Source organism: Amblyomma maculatum, chromosome 6 (assembly GCF_055883805.1).
Source record: "Amblyomma maculatum isolate TAMU_Amacu chromosome 6, ASM5588380v1, whole genome shotgun sequence".
NCBI lineage: Eukaryota > Metazoa > Arthropoda > Arachnida > Ixodida > Ixodidae > Amblyomma > Amblyomma maculatum.
Genome location: NC_139349.1, coordinates 110855555 through 110868445, shown reverse-complemented (window position 1 = coordinate 110868445; position 12891 = coordinate 110855555). Strand labels below are relative to the sequence as shown.

At 47.9% G+C, this 12891-nt stretch overlaps 1 protein-coding gene across 7 annotated transcripts in view; it reads right to left on the bottom strand.

Annotated features, from left to right (window-relative positions):
- The window catches only part of LOC146186578 (poly(rC)-binding protein 3-like), a 364017-nt gene extending 352499 nt beyond the window's left edge, over positions 1–11518 (bottom strand). For 3 of the 7 annotated variants that reach the window (XM_084607303.1, XM_084607300.1, XM_084607298.1), the window contains exon 1: positions 11216–11518. The gene's annotated coding sequence lies outside the window, so the exon portion shown is untranslated. The remainder of the gene's footprint in view (positions 1–11215) is intronic. The other 4 variants (XM_084607291.1, XM_084607296.1, XM_084607302.1 and 1 more) reach the window with 3 other exon arrangements.
- Positions 11519–12891: the final 1373 nt, after the last annotated feature.

Below are 12891 nucleotides of genomic sequence, written 5' to 3'. Positions count from 1 at the left end.
TTCGAGCAGGACAAGGTTTAGCAGAACAGCGCACCTCTAAATCAGGCCGATATAGCCCAATGGTTCCAAGCGGTCAAAGCGCTACAAATCATCAATCGTCGCCAACACTACTGACTCCAAATTCAACCAGCCCCGACGCTCATCAGCCACGGCACAGTGCAACAGGAGGGCGAAGCACACACAACTATGCGAATTCGCTGCGCTATTCGCCGTTTTGCATTATTATTATTTTTAGAATTTATGAACGCAAAGGTTTCCCTGCCAAGCTAGCTTTACGCCAACCCTACCCGCCCAAGCCGGTCGGGGTCCCGCTATTCTAAAACTCCCTATTATGTTGAAAATTCTGTTTTCAGCAGCACTGGGAGGACTTGACATTCTTCAGCATGTAGAAACAGACAATTGCCTCTCATTTGTAGAGTAACTGTTACAGCATACGTCATAAAAAGGGAATTGGCGACCTAACGTGGGTGAAATATCTACTCCTCAGGACACCCCTGTACTCCCACATAAGCAAAAAGTAGCTGAAAACACTTCGCGTTCTGATAACGTTGTTTATTCCGGCGTTACATTGAACTGCACACTGTGATACTTTAGACTTACCCCTAAAGAATATATGAAAACATAAAGGGGTGTCTGCGTCACTTCCCTGCACTGATCAGTGGCGGCGGATTTCCAGCCAGGGGTCTCCGCACGTGCAGTTCAAGGATTATATACTAAGTCCGCCGAGTGCTTGACTGATCATCTCGAAACCAGATACGCATTCAAGCCACCTGTATTATCTTGCGCGACTGAAAACATTGGGCTCAATCTACTCGGAAATTGTAGGTTATTTGTGTAAGAAGGCTGAACGGAAAACTAGGAGCTCAAGCTTGCCAGCGCTATATCCACCGCCACTTTTATTCAGAGAGTAAGCAACCAACACTATAGCATCTAATAAGGGAGTAATTACTCATTGGCATCTACCCAAGCGCAGCCATACGGCTACATAGGAAAGCTATACAGCTTCCTCAGAAACTTCGTAGTTAAAGAAAAATTATAATTACTCCCTTATTACAAATTTACTCTACCTTGGGGATTCCCCTAAATATTCGACCAACTATAGTTTCTGTTTAAAATGCTTTAGCGCACCTGGTGAGTTGAGAATAACTGTAAAAACGAATAATTAACGAACACGCACGCAGCTCTAACAGAAGAAAACGAGAGCGCACTAGCGGAGATGTCCGCTTTGAGCCACCAGGGAATAATTTCTGCCCGTTTTCGGCGACGCTATGTCGAATCTCACATACCGAAAGTCCATTTTTTGCTGGACGTAATTGCCGTGACAACGAAACGAAGCTGCAGTGGCCTTCCTCCGGCAGCTATGGAAGGAATTGACGCTGACGTCCGGTTTAAGTGGACCACGGCATATATGCATATGTGGAATTTTCATCCCCCTCCCCACCCCCCTAGAAATCTTTTACCGGTCTAGCGATAACCTGCCACTCGCGTCAGATGGCACGACGTCCTCACCTCAAGCGCCCCGACAACCATCCCCATACCGATTCGTCGCCCACGCCCCTGGCAAATATTTCATTCCTGCCGGCACCCATACGCGCACGGCGACGCGCAATCTATGCCCTGCGTGTCGCAACGCATTTCGCCAGTCGTCGCCGCGGAGTACGAATAAACGAGACTGAATAACACTTCCGCACGGCTCGCAGGGGCGCACCTTCTCAGCGCGGCGTGCACGCTTCCTGCGCTGTCGTCGCTGTACGCTGATGGAAGGCGCCCACGTTCGATAAGAGCAATACGACATATCAGACAGCGCTTCAGGGCACAACCATTAGATGCGCAACTGCTTACATCCGCATATAGAAGGCAGGCTATCACTCATTCTTATTGGTCAATACTAAGCGGTGTTGCGCAATGCTGACAGCGCAAGACACAGAGCGCCCCGCCCCGCGGAAAGTACGATACCCGTGAAGAAAAAAAAAAAATTCGATTGCCGATTAAGGAGGATATATATGGCTTCCTGTTGTGACTGCGCTAATTGAAACGTGTTTCGTTGAGTCCGCGGTGTATATCTAAACCAACTTGCTGAGTACCCACAATCCGGCGACGGCACTGTCAACCTGATCTGTACTAATAAAGTGGAATGTTCAGCTGTGTTTTTCATCCTGTGATCTGCACGCCTCGGCTTATGGCTTTATAATGTGCTCGCACAATAACCATATAACCAGCATTTTCCTGGGTTGAAACAAGGAGCCAACAAATGATGCATTGCGTGTGGTTAGGTACAGGTGAAAACTGTGGTGGGGGTTAACGAATAAAATAGGACACTCACCCTGCACATGACTGCTGCTCGGGGCTTGTAAGCCGAGCTTTCGTAGACTGGGGCCCTGAGCCGGAACAATGCCGTAGATAACAAAAACATACATGCTGCTTTATCATAAGATCTTAATTTATCTTTATTTTATTATTTTCTTTTTCTCAGTTCCACCACCTACAATTGACCTTTTTTCAGTAGCGCACGCCACTGCGGCCGCCAGGCGAAGTACGTATGGCGCGGGTTACCGAGAAATGGTGCAGAAATTTGTTCACAATAGTGGGGTGGGCCTATTTTCCGAACAGTATTTTATAGCAGGGCTGGTCTCGCCTAGCCTGGGCAAAGCGGGAGAGTCATCTTAGGACACACCCTGATACACTCACGCCAAACAGCGCCACCCCCTGTTGTTAACCCATTACCAGTCATGGGCAGTATCGAAGATACATGTATCTTCGATGCTATTTTTAAATACATTTTGTGTATCGGTATCAGGTATCGAGTTCTGAAAATGAAAGTATCGGAGTATCGGTATCGAAAATACATTTTTGGTGTATTGTGTATTTTAACGACACTCGGTTAACGGCACTCACTCAGGCGCTAGTATGAACCGGGAGGCATCATTACTTGCAGTGCATCCCGATTTCCCTCCTGCTCGAAGTTTCCATCAGACGCCCCGTATCCTTAGCCTCCATCTATTCATATTCCCTTTCTTTAAAACTTAAGGAGCCAATGGCAAGTAGGTGCTCATGAGCCTTTTTAGAGAAACAAAAACTGCGATATAGGTACCACTGAAAGTTCTCGAAACCATGGTAAAATTTTCCAGCTTCGCTAATAATATTAAAGCCTTTATCATATTGGGATTTAAGAGATGCATCGAAGTATCGAAGATACAGTATCGAGTATCTGCATCGGAAACCGATTTCGTTTCGGTATCTTGTATCGGAAATATAATTTTTCAAGGTATCGAGTATCGGTATCGATGATACTTTTTTGAAGTATCTTGCCCAGCCCTGCCCATTACAACAGGACGCTGACAAACCTGGCTCTGTCTTCTTGCCCGAGGCGAGCCAGCTAGGGGAGGCGATGACAACGCAACGCGTAATGCATTCAGATGGCCTAGAAGATGTTAGCGCTGACTGCAATCATTTCGCAATCATTGTGCAGCAGTTCGTCGAGTCGATGAAGCTAGGAACGTCTTTTCGTGGAAAGAACAACTCCTCCCCCCTTTTCGCATGGCATCCAGGAAAAAATGGCGGCCGAGGAAGATTCGAGCATGCGCAGTAGCGCTACTTGAAAAAGCTCCATTCAATACAATTTACCCATTTTTCCTGCACCAAATTTATCGCCTCAGAAAAATAAAAGGACTTTCGCTACTTTTCAGGCCAGATTTGTCACTGCCTGCTTCACATATTCATCGCCTGAATATAGCTTGGCCTCGAATATATTTGTGCAAATGTCCGAACATAAGATATAAGCTAACTGGGTCTGTGCTGCACGGTGGATGATTTAACCGCTGGAACCAAGCTTGCCGAATCACAGCTTGATCTTCTGCAGACGTGTGCGCTGGCATGTTGTGAAGCAGCACAGGCTTTGTCGACATCTGGCCACAAAGCAGTGAATGAGTTAATGTAGGTCTCTAGTTATGGTAGTCGTCAGTGAAAATAATTGAAAAAGCAGAAGACTATATCCTCGCTCCCGTCATGGCTTTCCTTGTCGTTCTTTCCAACGTAAATCATTTCGGATTGGAAGAAATACTGTTTGATCGCAGGCTCCATTTTGGATTGGAGGTCTTTGTGGTTCAAGCAAGTCTCGTCAGTCATCCCAAATTCTGAACAAAAATATTCAGCTTCATCCATAGAAAATCCAAAATTTTATTGGCACTACTGGCGATGAGTGTTCATATTTCGCAGACTTCTGGCATGTCCACTTTCTCATCAACGAAAGTCCAAACAGTTCTTACCATTTAATGGGCATCTCTGGATGAGGTTCCCATCTCTGCCGCTAATCTAGACGCAGTCAATCGCCTCTCTAGAGCAGATTTCCCGCCTTCAGCTACACTTTATCATCTCGGAAGTCCGTTCAGAACGACGTCAAGTGTGAGCTTCATTTTCAATCGACTCTTCAACTTTCATGTCCTAACTCCAAAATCGTTTTTTCACTGACACAGAAGGTAGACTCCCCAGGAATTATTGAGTAGAAGGTTTCAGGGAGCGAATTACCCCTCCTAATACAAAAGCAGTCTCAAAAGGCTCACAAAGCACAATGCCCCGCTTATGTTGGTAGCCCTGTCGAGAGCCGGTCATGGTGAGCGGTTTGAGACTGGTTTTGTATCGAAAGCCATAAAAAATCTGGCCCCAAACCTGGCCTTCCTTCCAGATGGAGCAGTTTCTTTCAAAGCTCATGCACAAGCTTCAATGGAATCATTCTAGCCTGTGGCATCATAAGTACTGAAATGCGCATCTTTGCGTAATAGTTCACTGCCTCCTTTCTTGCTAAGGCATTATTGAACACCCCTGGCTGAGGAATACGTGCCACTAGGCAGTGCCTATTTTGGCAGATTTCTGTGTCACCTGAAGGGCATTGGGGCGTATGACAACACGTGCCGTGGGAAGCATGGGAATAGCGGTCACGGAGTGAAGCGCCTCTTGAACAGCCGGTGATTGAAACCTTGATGTCTTATTCAGCGTAGACTTGCAAAGGCAGTAATCTGCAGTTGTCACTTTGCAGGCCTCGATACTTGCATCAACGTAAATAACGATGGAACCTTGTGAAAAGCGGGTGTCCTGCTTCACAATACGGTCGCGAAGAGACGACGCCGATTCCTGTGTACTGGTGGTCATAAATTCGTTCGCTTGTTGTCACTCAGCTGTACAAAACGCCAAGGAGGAAGAACTGCCGGTGGTGGCGGAAGAATAGAATGCGACGAAGCATAAGTCCTGAGAGCGCACGTTGAGAGAGGGTAGCCTTATGCCCACGAGCAGCACGTCGTCGCTGCACCAGTTCATCTGTTGCGTTCAGCTGCGAGTTGTCTTGGAGCGTCACGACTGAGGTGATGTGGGGAAGGCAAGTGATGACCCTAATTGCTTCTCGATTTACAGCTTCAAGGTGATCCCATTTGTGCCCTTGTCAAATTTGAAAATTAGGTTTTGCCCAATTTCCCGCAATTGCACAACAGCCCGCACCGAGTGTAGTGCAACATTTGAGCGGGCGCCGCCCGTTTTAGGAGCCATGTGTCTGATCAGACCCAGCGTCTGGATCGACTGTTTAGCGCGAGCCAGCCATGCAGTTATAGTTCCTAACTGGTGAATTGTTAAACCCAAATTTTTTGCTGTTGTACTTTACCGAAGTGAGTACCGGACAGATGTAGAAGAATGTATGATAGCTAGTTTACGGCGCCCACAACGGTTGGCGACTGATATGAACGTAGTTTCACTGGCGTTGAAGCCGAATGGAAGAAGCATATGTAGACGTAATATCTAAAGCTGACTGCCAGCGGCTTGAGTCAGTAGGTCCTTGTGTATGCTCCACACCGTGACGCCAACAGCAATTGCAGTTGCTCGCGCTCTCGGCAGTACCTGCGAAAAGTCGAATCTCTACCGGACAATTTATAGGGAAACAGACCTAAAACCGGCGCTCACACCTAAGTACTTCCTGGAGTCGCAACATCCACTTGATTCGTTGCAGAGCATCCAGTAAACGTAACGCCCCCCTCGCGATCATGCACTCGTCACAGAAGCGCGGCTACTGTACTACAATGACGACAGTGCAGAACATAGCGGGACTGTAGAGAGAACACAGTCCCCCTCGGCAGAAAACCACCCACATCCAACCTTAGAGTGGCTGCTAAAATGCCAGCTACCCCTCAGAGCACGCCATCCTACAGCAAACGCCCTCCCAAGCGTTTCTGCCGAGCCGACAGTTTAGTGCTGTACGGCCTTATCGAGACGAGCCCATCACTGCGCTCCAGGCCCGACGAAGCAGTTCTTGGAAGCAGGCAGCGACGGGCCTGCTTGGACCGCGTCAACCGAGATGACGGCATCGTCACGATAATCGCGTTTACGATCGTCACCTTGGCGATCCTTCGCCGAAAGCCTCGAGAGCTCCGCCGCCCTACTATTACTATGTGCTTCCGCTTGGCTCCTGGCCCTAGAGCGGGAGCGCCAAGTCTGCACCTTATTTCTGACTGCAAACGCTCGCGACTAGTGTAGGGCACTAAGACATCTTTTCAAGGCAGTAGACAGCATAGGGAACCTGCACTGCATATGTGTGGCTGCAATTGTACCGCAGCGTGACTCAAAAACGCTGCTGTTAGCCGCTTGGTTCGCGATAAACTACCGAGCAGCATTATAGGTACGTGACAGCATTCTTGCCCAGGCGCTCTGGATGTAGCCCAGATACCTGACACATGTTATGCAAAGCTTCGACAGAGAGTGCAATCTGATCCCTGTAACCTCATGCAGGTGGCGTGAAAAAGCCCTAAAATGACGCCTCAGAAGTATTTGCTTTTCTCGCTGGGATATACGTGTTACGGCGCGGCGATCGATACAGCAAACTTCATTGCAGGTTGCCTATACACCAACCATTTATCGCTTCAGCAGCAACGAGGGTACATCGGCTTCACGAGAGAAAACGTGCTGTGGATGCTTGATGGGAAATACACCCTCCCGACCATCTCAATCCTTTTCACGTTCTCCAAAAACCACAATTGAAAACTTGCGGAACTCTAACTCAGCTTCTCTGCAAGGCTCGTTTTCTAACAGAAAGGTCCCGTTCCCGATGCCACTCTCGCATTATTCGAAGAAACAAACGGAGGGAAGTTCACCTTTGTAAGTGAACTCAGGTGAACTCAGAAATGCCACCAGTCGACTTCAAGATGGCTCGGGGAGAGGGGTCGGAAGAGTACAATATTTGAGTGCCAACTCTTTATATGCGAGACATTATGAATGGCGTGGGGATTGCGCAGCGCCTTGCTCGTCGAAAGTGGCTGGGTTCGGTCCACTGGCCCCAGCGACACGTTCGCGACTCACAATTATGGATGCATCCTAATGAGATGTCTGCTTCTTTTCATTTCAACAAAGGCTGCGAGTGTCGTCCGGTAACGAGACTTTTCGATTGGAAAGCAAGCCTTGCAGAGAAGCTGACTTACAGATTTTCGCAAGTTGTCAATTTCGTCATTGGGCACCAAAAACCTCATGTTAGGAGTTCTTATTGCTACATCCGTATAGAGAACGGTGCTCTAAAGTCTAAACGTTCAATTTTACTCAACCTTGGTAGCTCATTGCAGCACAAAGCTGCGATGGGTGCGGAGGCGATGTTTTGACGCCAGGCAATGAAGTGCCAGTATAAAACGGCCATAAGAGCAAATGGAATCACATGCTTTAACGCGCGCGTTCGCGAACGCCATTTCAAATCGAGCGCTAAAGTACGCTCGCTTTACATACACTATTTGATGAATGCAGCGCTTGCGGCTCTTGCATAGGCTGAAATCACGTTGCCAACACACCGGCGCGCTTCGAACTCGACGTTGCTACTGCATGGGTTTCCACTGCGTTCAATGAGTATAATAACGGAACACTGGGCCTTCGTTTGGCCTCATATCACCTACGGGAAGATGAGCGTCAAACTCCGTCAGTTTTTTTTTTTTCGGCTAATTACTCCTCCCCTCCAAAGCTTGAGCTTGGTTCGTTCACAAAAATGGTTCCTATCTGAAAAAGATGCTGGAGTTGTCAACGCGGGTGTTTGCGTATACTGAACTAAACGCATGGATCCAATAAAAAAAAAAAAAAAAAAAAAAAAAAAAACCAACGCCACTCGAACTGCTGTTCTAAAGCTTCCCATTGTTCTTTCAGGCATGCCCACTCTTCTGCGGCCACATCGGCCTATGCCGCGAGACGACGACGTGGCGCGGAGGAAAAAGCCCCATGCACCATCGTAATGATTTGCTAAGATACCTCCTAGCTCTCACAGTGCTACAAGGAACTGACGAGATAACGTACAGGTGTGTCCTCTATCTTCGTCCTCGTTCTTCGTGCTGTTTGATTTCATGATGAACACTAACTATTCCGCACCTCAGAGCTAGTAATTTTCACCTAGCTTACGCTGGCTCGTCTTCGCTAAGGCGACCAATCCGAAGTTCAATTTCTATAGAACCCTTCGATTCAATAGCAGAGTGTTTTAACCACCGAGCCACCACGGCGGGAAACTAAATTCTATTTCAAAAAAAAAAAAAAATAGTCTGCCTTATGCGCACACCGCAAAGTGAAAACAAGGAACGCCGAGGTAGCTCAGTGGTCAAGACGCTCGACTACTTGGATCGGATGCAAACCCTAAAGCGGCAATCGCGTTTCGCCTCCATCGAAACGCAAGGGCATCCGCGTTCTTTGCGATGTCAGTGCACGTTAAAGATCTCTAGGCGGTCGAAATTATTCTGGAGCCCTCCACCATGGAACTTCACTCCCACCTTCCTACCTCCCCTCCCGGCGCGGGACAGGTGAGCACCAAGAATTGTGACAGATACTGCGCCTTTGCTTTCATAGTAATTATGAGGCAGTGCACCAAGCAACACAGACAGGAAAAGGGGCAAGCGCTGTCTGTGTTTCCTGATGCGCTGCCTCATAATCAATAGCATACCAACTAGCCCAATTATCCGCTTTACTTGCATAGTAACCAATTTACAATGTTCATTTACACTTAACGACATTGCAGGTATTCAGATAAACGGTGTAAACGGCATGATTAAAGCACTAAGGATTAACGACCTAAATGGTGTATAAGACAATGGCTGTTCGAGAGCTGAATGCATTGTAACAAACTTAGAAGAGTGTACAATATATTGAAATCTTGGAACAACTGAAGTCAGTATAGGCCGTCTAATCTCAGTCTAATTGCGTTCCGCGAGTAAAAGCGCATAACAAAAATATGACGCGACAGGCATACCTTGCCTACCATTTGCTCTCTGCAAAATACACTGCAAACTTGAGAAGCTCATCAAGGTAAAAATTTTGCAGCCCTGTATTGATGGCCCCAAGATAACTGGTCAACCTACACCTACGAAATGATTGCAGCGGCAGCATTACTTTATTGATATCTGGGGCTTTAAGAAAGTAGTAGGAGTCTACTTATAAATGCAACTTTCTTACAACTCCGTCCAAAGCACGTGGCCATAATAAGCCAATCAAACCTAAAGATGCATGCTGCTTCCTCGGTGTCTTAATTTAAAGATCGCGGACTAAATGACCAGACTTTTCTTCTTGCATGCTTAGCAAATCACATTCGACTGCAAGTTGTGTAGCTTCGTTCGAGGGTGAGCCACTATGTGTAGACGCATGTACTGCAGTGTTGAATAATGACAATGCAACACGCAAGAAGCTTCAAGAAAAAAAAAAAAAAAAAGAAAAATGTTACACACACATACACCCAGAATTTATTGGAAACCATTAAGCCGCTTACACGAACAAGATTGTTTTATCATGCTGGCATTCGCGACACTCAGGCGAACAAGATAAAAATAAAAAACAAAATCAAAAGCACACAACACGTAAGCACTGTGTGCCTGTTTTTTTTTTTTTTTTTTTTTTTTTTTATGCATGTCATCGTTACGCACAGCTGCCCAGTTCCTTTGCTTGTCAACTGATATGAGACACGGCCCATACTGTGGCCTCTCAGCGCGCAACACTGCATGCTCGCCACGTGCCATGTAACAGTGCTTAGCTGCGCGAAAACGCGTTAACTCTCGAACTGCTCACAAGTCCGAAGCACAACATTAATCTGCACAGTAACGCGACCATCAACCACACGTACTACCATTGAAATGCACAACCATGCACATGCAGCCTAAAATGCAGGCACACTACAGCTCGATAACTAAGTAGCAGCACCAACTCAAACAAATCATAAATAAATGAAACAATATAACAACGTGAGCAACAACGTCCTGCATGTCGTGCACGCCCACACAACCACTCGCACCGCCAGCGAACGCACGGCCCCGAAACACAAGCCGATTTTGCAAACGCCGAATCCGGGGAAAAGGCAGTAGCGTCTCTGACGAAGACTTTTTCAAGAACACAAAGGGGCGCGTTCAACTTGTGTGCGAGTGCTGGTGCAGGACCGTGAAGGGTGTTTGGTGCGCTAATCCAGTCCCCGAGAGGTGTGTGCACCTTGGAAACAGACCAGGTGAGAGGGGGGGAAGCCTCCCGCAAACAAAAGCCGCCGCGGCAGCGGCGGCAGCCACGGCCATTTGTGTAGCCAGCCCTCCTCCAACAGTCTCTCTCCCTTCATCCTCCTCCTCCTCCCTCGCCCGGAGAGCCGACAGCGCGCATGCGCGGCGGTGGAGCAGATTCGTCGGCGGCGCGCCTGCAGCTTCGGGGAAGTCGTCTGGGGGGACGCCGGAGGCCTAATCCGACGTCTGTAGCCCGGCCAGGCTTATCCACGTCACGGCCACTGGGCCGCAGCTCTCGTTCGGCACAACTTTGCTCGAGATACGGACTGCTTAGCGCGCAGCGTTGGTGGGAGGGGGGATTGGTCAAGAGATGGGGGTGAAAAAAAAATAAAGCCACACGAACCGGCGCTCGCTCGTCGGCTTTCGGGGAGGGTGGAGGAGGGGTGTGGGGAGGAGAGACACGGGAGATAGTGCTCGTAGAGAAAAATCAAGGTGAGGCGACAAACACAATTATGCGCAGAGAGAGAGGCAGAGAAGCGAGCCGCACGACAGCGGGTACACACGCACAGGCACGATCGGCAAAGCAGAAGGGGTTTCAGAGAAACAAAGTCACCGGAAGGGAAATACGCAGCCAAGTAGCCGGCACATTGAAGAGAGATCGGCATACGTGAGTGAGACAGAAAACAAGAAAGCGTAAACCGAAAGGGAAACAACGAACCAAGACGTGGTCATGGAAACTCGGGACATACCTTGGTTACGGTCAAGAAGGGCTATGTGGGAATGGCAGGACCAGGGAAACTAACAGGGAGAGCAGGGGTTTCAAACAAGAAAGGACAGGAGGTGATGGTGAGCGTCGACCTGCACGCTAAGCGTCGGAGTGCAGCAGTCGGCATCCGCCGCTCGGCCGGTGGACCGGAGAAAGGAAATAGTGCGCACAATGCTCCGCCACAGACGCTGTCCGTTCGCCGAAACAAAGCACTAGAGAAAACGGAGAGGTACATTCAATAGTTTTAAAGACTTCGGCAACCGGTTTGCTGTGTATAATGCAAAACAATTGCCCCTACGCCGCAAGCGGAGTTGTATCCTTGCGCCGCCTCCGGGCGTGTGCCTTGAGGAAACATACGAACCCTCGCGGTCGCGATAGGAAGCTTTCAGATCGAAAAATTATGCCGCGGCGGCGCACGCTGCGCGCGCTCTGAGCTTGTTTCGTTTTTGAGGGGAGAACTCGGCATGCTGTGTGGCGCTGTTGTGCTGCGTTCAGGACGACGCTGGGGCGGTATTACAGAGCTGCGTTCAGTTCGCGTTCAGTTGGGAACGCTCTGTGATTGGTTGGAAGCACTTCCGCTCAAAGCCTCTCAGAATCTGCGTGACGTAAAAGCGTTCAGTTCAGCAGAAGTGCTTCCAAACAATCTCAGAGCGTTCCGAAACTGAATGCGAACTGAACGCAATTCTGTAATACCACCCCTGCTTGGTGCGGTAGTAATTTAAAGAGAACACGTTGGAAGTTTGGATATTTATGTTGCATCGCATATTTATATTCGCAAGAGGAAAAACGCGGGCAAAACTTGTTCAACACTGGCACACTTTTTTCACAAACGTCGCAATTGGTGTTTATTTTTAGCACTTTTTAACAAACATTCCCTCGATTTCGCAATTATTATTGGAACTTTTTATTCACAAAGTGATTTATGGGCAGGGACATAATTAGTGATTTCTGCAAGTCCCCATATATTCAACTGTCTGCGGGGCATCACTGTTTACTTCGAAACGCTCTCGTCTCCAAGGAACGAAGTGGCTCCTGTCACGCGACTTTTATTCTTTTACTCCTTGAGTCTTCGGGAGAACACTACGATTGCGTCAAAATTTGAACGCAAGCGTTTTGCTGTGCGTAATGTAAAAACAGAAAAAAAATGCTGGCTCTTTGTACCATCAGTAGGCGTTCTCCAAGGACTCCAGTAGTTATACCGTCAAGAAAAACAATGAAAATGGCTTGCCGTAGCAAGTTCTGATGTATTCATAGAAGTAATTTCAAAATGCGATAGAATATATTATCAGCAATTTAAAATGATTGTCCGCAAGTATAGCTGATAGAATGTATTCCAGTTTCGAATCACCCCCTTCCTTCTTTCTTTCTTTCTCTTTTTTTTTTTTTTTTTTTTTTTTGCTGGACATGTGCAGAAGGCACCCTCATCGTTAGTGCAGAAATAACATAATTCATTACTGTGCGCAATTTGGCTGTTCCTTATCGTATTAGCCCTACCTGAACATTAGCATTGAACATAAAATCGCAGTGCGCACGCATACCATCAATGCAATCACATTTTACTGTTCGTGCTGCATTCGGATTGAGCCAAGCACCCTGCGCGCGCCCTTTAAACGGTCCTCCCCGTTTTCCCAGCATTCCACGCGGTAAACAATGGCACTG